The 8,156-nt window shown below is 34.7% G+C and overlaps 1 long non-coding RNA gene across 1 annotated transcript; it reads right to left on the bottom strand.

Annotated features, from left to right (window-relative positions):
* Nucleotides 1-3,918: 3,918 nt before the first annotated feature.
* LOC144448260 (uncharacterized) lies at nucleotides 3,919-4,709 on the bottom strand. Its single transcript, XR_013482085.1, has 3 exons — nucleotides 4,672-4,709; nucleotides 4,139-4,227; nucleotides 3,919-3,943 (listed from the first exon to the last, which is right to left on the bottom strand). It is a non-coding gene; the product is annotated as an uncharacterized LOC144448260 (long non-coding RNA).
* Nucleotides 4,710-8,156: the final 3,447 nt, after the last annotated feature.

The raw sequence follows: 8,156 nt of genomic DNA, 5'->3' as shown, positions 1-8,156 counted from the left end.
AACTTTTTATTTACTGAAAGAGAACTCAATATGTAAACCTTGATGCAAAGATCAACTTATTTACATCTAATCTTAGTTCACAGAAATATTAGGATTATAAAGTGTCGTGGCTGTAAGTAGCTTATCTTGAATAGTCAAAGACTACGATATATGTCTGTCCATCAAATGCTTTGAAGGAATCTCATTGAAACTCGTGATATGTCATGTTGATCAGCTGTCACCAGCCTGAAAGGGGTTGACGGATGTGTGAGGGCACACCATCACCTTCCTTACAGACTAATTCTAACTGTTCGAACATAGCCAGAGGATAATTGTTGTGAGGGCACACCATCACGTTGTACCTTACAGACTAATACCGACTGTTCCAACGTTGCCAGAAGATAATTGTTGGGAGGGCACCCCATCACGTTGTACCTTACAGACTAATACCAACTGTTCGAACTTTGCCAGAAGATAATTGTAATGAAGGCATACGTTGACATCATACTAGAATACTAGCAGTTTTAAAAGTATTTCCACTACTGAGAGTAAAAAGCTTATAAACTCGGCTTGTGCCACTCTTTTCCATGTAAAATGTCTATAATTTAGTAGGGAAATCTTCACAGTCATCAAATGTGTATATATCATGTATTGATGGTGGAGGTGGTGGTGGTGGTGGTGGTGGACAGTACTTCTTATGTTGACTTGGTTCTGTGGATTCTATATGAATCATAGGTTTTGTAGGTATTACTGGTAGATACTGTGATTTAGTCTGTAGTCTAGTACCACCTCTACCTCTCCCTCTTCCTGTACCTGTCTGACCAGCTGATTTACATACCTGGGGTAGGTGATAAAACATAAATGCGAACATATGATATGTTTAGAGTGGTGGACGAGAAGCACGTACATGTACATGTACATAAAAAGGGAGCCAGCTTAAACAGAGATGGCAGATGATACCAATTACCTGGATCTATCATCTGTTGCAAATCTGCTACTACATCTAATGGCAGCAAGTGAATAAAGCTAAAGGGTTTCATAAACACTTTGTATTTGTAGTTGTATGAAGTTGGTAAAAAACAATTTCAGAATATGTAATGTTACTACCATTTGCACTGTTGGTTAGAGATAGCTGTGATCAGAATTTCATTTTATCAGTGGTGGACAATATAAACAGGTTTTGGTGGTTAAAGTCTTCTCCTTATCACACGACCAAACTGACATAAATTCTCTTAGAAACAAATGACCACAACACATGGCAGGATAAGATGTACACAAATAGATGCATAAAATACTGAAGAAATCCCAAAAATTGTGGGTATGGGGTTCTTGACAAAATGACAACACTGACAGCAGGTCTAGAGATAAGAGCTTTATTACGAGTACTGGTCTACTAAAACTCAAAAAGTTACACTAACTTTCTCTCTTTATTAATACATGTGTATGAGATTAAATTTTGGTGAAAAAGGTTTTGATTACATGTGTCTGATTAGCAACTAACACTAGAAATTTTCTTGGTTGCATAATCGCTATTAATTAGATTTGACATTCTCCCAGCATCAAAATGATTGATCGTGAATAGATTAGTGTTGACAGTATTATTATATGTAAATGTATAAATGCAGAGTTAAAAACCTTACCTTTGATGTGTTGGTAGTCTTTTTATTATACTGTTTGACTGGTGTAGTTTTCTTAATCAACAAACTCGTCAGACTTCTGTACAGATTAGATCTTACCAACAAAGGATTAAAGGATTCTTCTACTTCCAACTAATGAAGGCAAACATAAAATAAATATTTATACCTAATAATGTGACTCCAAACTAAATCATCACAACATTGGCTGTGTGTTCTGCAATTATACGGTAGCATAGCATAAATATGCAAATATGTTGATTAATATGCAATTTCACTGTCATACCTGAAAGTGACTGGCAAAATATCTACAGCATCACTGAGTGGTTTTTCAACTGGTGTTTTGAAGCCACATAGGTCATTAGTATGCAAATATGCTGATTAGTATGCAAGGTTCATATAAGTGACTGATAATATCTGTATAGCATCACTAAGTGGTCTTTTCGTTGGTGTTTTGAGACTACAAACATCTAATCTGTATGCAAATATGTTCATTAGTATTCAGGTTTTAGAGAAGTGACTGATAACATCTCTATAGCATCACTAAGTGGTCTTTTAGTTGGTGTTTTGAAAATACAAAGATCATAAGTATGCAAATATGTTCATTAAGTATGCAAGTTTTAGATAAGTGACTGATAACATCTGTATAGCATCACCGAGTAGTCTTTTAGTTGGTGTTTTGAAAATACAAAGGCCATAGTATGCAAATATGTTCATTAAGTATGCAAGTTTTAGATAAGTGACTGATAACATCTGTATAACATCACTAGGTGGTCTTTTAGTTGGTGTTTTGAAAATACAAAGGCCATAGTATGCAAATATGTTCATTAAGTATGCAAGCTTCATACCTGATTAAGTGACTCTGATAACATCTCAATAGCATCACTAAGTGGTCTTTCAGTTGGCATTTGGAAATCACATGGCAGCATTAATTCATTGACAGCAATAGATTTAATAAGTAATGTCGTACTATGTGATGGTAGTAGTAAGTAATGGCCGTTTGGTTTAGGTGGTTCTGGTCTGTAGTTAAATGTCCTCGGCTTCACAGTCTCCTCACTACTTTCCATCTCTGCTAACATAAACAACTCCTGTTGAAATGAAAAAAATTATGATGTGTTATTGTATGTATTTGGACATTACAATACAGATACATCTTATTGTTGCGTGAAACATGTTTTGGCTAGTTTCTCCTGAAGTGAAATTCTAGTGAAAATATGGATTATATACTCAGTATTATAAAATGGCACAAGCTAAACAGCTGATTTCTATTTTCAGTAAAGTTTATTTCTCATATCACAAAGAACTTTAGTGCTCATACATATTGTTTCTACCTTATGCCCATGTGATGTCTTATGCCACATCTCCATACTACTTTGGTAGACTGATTGACACAGGGCCTTGGTCAAGTAAGCATACTAGTACATAATAAAGTACCTCCATTGTTTGCATACCCAGATTTCCCTATCCCAGTCTATAGCAGGTCTGTTCAAGGTTGACTTGAATCATTTTATTTTCATAGAGAAGTCGTATAATGCAGAGGTGATGAAAGTGACTTTTAATGACTTATTGGATATCAGCTAAATCAGCTAGGACAAAACGAACCTCGCCTTTGTTTCCTTCTAACGTTACCTTTTCATTCAGTAGCTGACACAGTGCTTGGAAGTTTTGTTGATTTGTGTCTAGTTCTTCCCAGTCTAGTTTCCAACATGCTGTAGGTCTTACTATCAGAGGAACACCATATAACTGAAATAGATGTTATAAATATGACAGAACTCCATGACATGCGAGTGCAAGAGGTATTTGAAAAGTGATTGCAGTGGTCTCTGCAGCCACACTTTCATGAGTGTAGCAAATGAAAGTGCAGCTGGAAACACTGCAAGCACGAGTGCAAATACCCCAGAACATAGGAACTGGGGTTCTGGTATTATTACATATCTGAAAAAGCAAATCGCCATAAAAATGATACTGAGTGATCATGCACCTTTGTATCAACGAATGTTGCACCCTCATTTGAATATCATTTGCATACAGGTATGCAATAATATTTTCGTATTTCATTGCAGTGCAAATACCATGAGTATAATTGTACACTGGTGCAAGTAATCTCTCGTACATATGTACAATGTAATAATACTTAATATCTATTTCTTATTAAGAAGTCAATCAGGAAAAAGATAAACCACTACAAATCTTACCACTGACTCACAGATACTATCACTTCTAAGAAGTTTAACAGCTTTCAATCGATGGATAGCAACTGTTGGACCTCCACCTTTGTTGACTGATGATGACATGATAGGTTTACCATTGATAGCATCTGTCTGTAAAGTCTGATAAAAAACAGACAAAATAAATGTAAAACTTAGAAAACAAAACAGGATATGATAACACACAAACCTTGTTTTTAGACTCTGGTGAAGGCAAGCTTTGTGTTGCCAAAATGTCAATAGTAAATAAAAGCAGTTTGCCTAAAAGTAGATAATAGATTTACCTTTCTAATTAGACTTAATCATTACATGACTTACATACTGAGCTTGGAAAGGAAGTTGACCAGGATTTATCATTCTTTCATGTAGATCACACTTCAATGTTACACTCTCTCTATTACTAGGGTCTGAAAAAAAACAGATGTACATCTCTCATAGCAGTTATTTGATGTGATGATATGGATCAGAACTGCGCAATGATTCATTCTTGTATTCGAATGACCTTTATACTCATAGTTATGCTCTACTGCAAGATATTTCTAATTTTAAAAATAGTTTCGACTATGAACTTTTACATTTAAATATGAATGCAAAATCAACAAAAGCTTCACATGTTTTCTGGTATTTTAAAATGCTCTCAGTTTTATATTGAAGTTATAGTTACCACTACGGCATCTTGACTTATCAAGGAATGGTTTGTCCATTGCCACTCTGGCCCTGAGTGGGAGAGAGATGTAATCAAAGCCTGGCCCTTTTGGAGTTGGAAGATGCCAATACAGTGGCTGCAATTAAACACTGGAAATTGTGGTTTTCCAATCTATGTTGTGAGGTGTTTATTTGTTTATTCTTACCATGACAACTTGATACTGATGGTAATGTAAGGTGCAGATGTTCTCTATCTGTACCACAATCATGTAACCATCCGTTGAAGAAATTCTGTAAACTTAGTTCATCTGAAAACACAATGAGATTGAGAAATGTCAGTAGACAAAATCAGTAAAAGCAGTTCATCTGAAAATAGTGAGACTGCTCATTGTATAGAAGTCAATGGCAGAAATGTGCAGCTAATGAAGGTGCACATGTTCAAAATGTGTACTGTTAGACCAATAACATTCTTCAGATTCTTCAACATTTGCTCTTTCTTCTGTGTTAAAAGTGATATTTAAGTTTATTACACATATATGAGTGAAATCATGGAGTGCTTTTAATATATAAGATTTAAAAATCGTGGTAACTAGAAGGGAAAAATCAGCTGAAAGCTACCCATAAGACAAAGACATTGTTATAAACAGTGGAACATTTGGTGCACTTTAATGCAAGACAGCCAATTTATCAATTTTGTCTTTCATGAGAGAGATGGACTATCAAACACCTTATATCTGATTCTTCAAGTTTTACCATATTCTATACTCATGGTATCTATGACACAACAAGTAACATTTTCACTGGATGTTGATGGATTATAAAAACTCTATAAACCCTATACACTATACTAAGTTAATTCTTACCGTTTTCTATACTCATGGTATCAATAACACTACAGATAGTATTCTCACTGGATGTTGATGTGTTGTTACTACTCTGACTACATTCTACAAACTCATCCTCAGCTAATGATACATTGTTAGGATCACATACTGACACTACCTGGATCTTCTACAAACATAATATTACAATTAAGAAATACAAGAAGTCTGTCAATGTACACTGGTTACTCAGTTGGTTATTTTACTATGTGGGATGGTACAACAAAGTAACATTATACTCATTAATAATGACATTCAAATTGTTACATACTTGTACTAACTTGCAAGAATGAATGTTTATGGACTCTGGATTCATACTTACATGTGAAAATTTCTATTTACAGAGTAAAACAATTTCTTGGAAGCGAATCATAAATTTTCACTAATATCTCATGAGCAATGTCAGTGGTGTACTACAATGTGCTACTGTCATGTGTCTCAGAAGAAACATGTAAAATGAGCTTGAAGGAAGCAGCTGGGCTCTTGATACTACCATTACCTTATTTCATTCAAAGGATAGAGTACAAGTTGATTGGTGATTTTTTTACAATTTATTAATAGAAACTTTTTGCACTGATGGAAGAAAAATCAATGGACATTAATGCATACATAGAGTCCATCATAATGTGACCGGGTCACTGAATGAGTGCGGCGAAGAGATGTGTTTTACACTATACAAGACTTTATTCACAAACAACGTGTAGACAATAGGAGACAAAAAACTACAATGAGTATACACAAAAGAAAAGCATTCAAAAGTTTACACAACTCAAAGTAGATACACTACCTTGGGCAAGGCGCTCATTCTGGAAGTGTCACGAATGGGGTGTGTCTCACCTTATAAAGCTCATTTGAATATTGAACAACCCAAACTGTGCTTTCACCTGCCGAACACAGCAAGCAAGTGACCAATCAGGAGCAAGAGAGAGAGGAATCTAGGCTCAAAATAATAGCCCTCTCTTTTGGGGGCTAAAAATCAACTTTCCTATCATTTACAAGCCAACAAATTTATATAAATAAAGTACATTCTGACTTAGGGTTGATTTACCTTCATTGTCCTAAACCACCTTTCAATGACTGCAAGGTTAATCAATATCATGACACTATGTCAACTCAGAGTTGTGTGAATGAACAGTCGACTTTCTTGTTCTCTAATGACTGCAGAGAAAAGGTAGTAAACCTACGATTTCTGATATTACTCCTTGATACCATAGAGTATCTATATGACAGCGGGATCATTTATAATACTCATAGCTGTCACTGCTATGGCCTGGTTGTGTAAGGACTATCTCACAACAATTGTTAAGCATTAATCTACTTACCTTTAGGTTCTCTAGATCCATTGAACTGGTAACCTTCTCAATCTGTTTACTAATAACCATTGCATGATGGGAAGTGATGATGGTAACTTCCAGCTGACAAGTGAAGCCTGTCACCTACATGTAAATGAAAACAAAGTGGTTCAAGAAAGGTGTGCTTATTGCCTGTATGGTACACCATATCAGGAAGCCCTCATGCACCAGCCAACATCTATGACGGCCGATAACATGGAACGAACATTGTACATGTATCTTGCAGACTAAGATACTTACATCTTGACTTATCTATGATGATTTTGTCTGCCTACATTCTTAACCCAAACTATTCCTTGGGAAATGGAAAAGAATTTATATCAAAGCCCACCCCTTGCTTTCGGAAGATGGGCACTTAGTGCTAGAATTTTAGGGATGTAAAATTGGTTGAGTTCAGTCACTTCACTGCTAACTATACAATTTATAAGTATATCATTTTCAAACAACATTAATTGTTTGCCATTGCTAATACAAGTGGTTTCTGAAACAGTGAAGCAAAAATAAAGATCATAATGAAATTAGGTTATCTATTTAAAAAAAAGTATAACATAGATGGGAATAAAAGTTTATTTCAGGTAACAGGAAGAGGTTTCAATACTTATAACTGGAATATTTACCTGTCTAAATGTTTGTGACTGTCTTTTAAACTGTGCTACAGCCTCTTGAACTCCCTGTACAACACAGCTATAATTCTTGGTTGTCATGGAAACACTTCCACTGACCAGATAGTTCTTTAATTCATCAAAAGCATTGTGAAGTCTGGGAAAGTTGCCTCTTACATGTTGAAGTTGAAACAAACACTGAAGGAAAAGGGTTTTAAAAGAGCAATTACATTATTTTGACTGTACAAATGTGTATTGGGCTGTTCATGGGCAGTTGTATAACCAACATTTATACAATACTTGGGACTGTGTACTTTTGAAATTCTTTGATTACCATTATGTTTCACTGCACTTCTTTTCCTTTTTTTTTTTTAAGTGAAAGATTATGTATTATTAGGACAGTAAGATACAGTACCATTATGATTAATTGACATATTAGTCTGCAAGTTTTGGAGAGAGGCATTAAGTGCTGAATTGCATGATCAAGGTCAGTAGTAGACAGATTGAAATGTCTTATTCATTTCTAGAGTACATACCATTCCAAAGTAACTATATTCTACGAACGTATTTATTTTCAGAACCATGATTAATATCTCAATTATGTATCATCATCATTTATGACCAGGATGTGAAAGAATTCTAAATCTTTTCACTCAGTAAATCAGAAGTAATGATGGGCACTTAGTGCTTTTAAATCTAATGTTAAAACTTTACTTTTTAAAACTGCTTTTAACTGATATTTGTATTGTATTATTTCCTTTCAGTGTCTTTGATCACATTTTTTGTGGATACTGACGCTTTATAAATAAATAAATTATTATATATATTATAAGTAGCAGAAAGGCAAAAATAACGC

This window comes from Glandiceps talaboti, chromosome 17 (genome assembly GCF_964340395.1).
Source record: "Glandiceps talaboti chromosome 17, keGlaTala1.1, whole genome shotgun sequence".
NCBI classification, from domain to species: Eukaryota; Metazoa; Hemichordata; class Enteropneusta; family Spengelidae; genus Glandiceps; species Glandiceps talaboti.
This window is presented reverse-complemented; position numbering and strand designations above follow the sequence as displayed.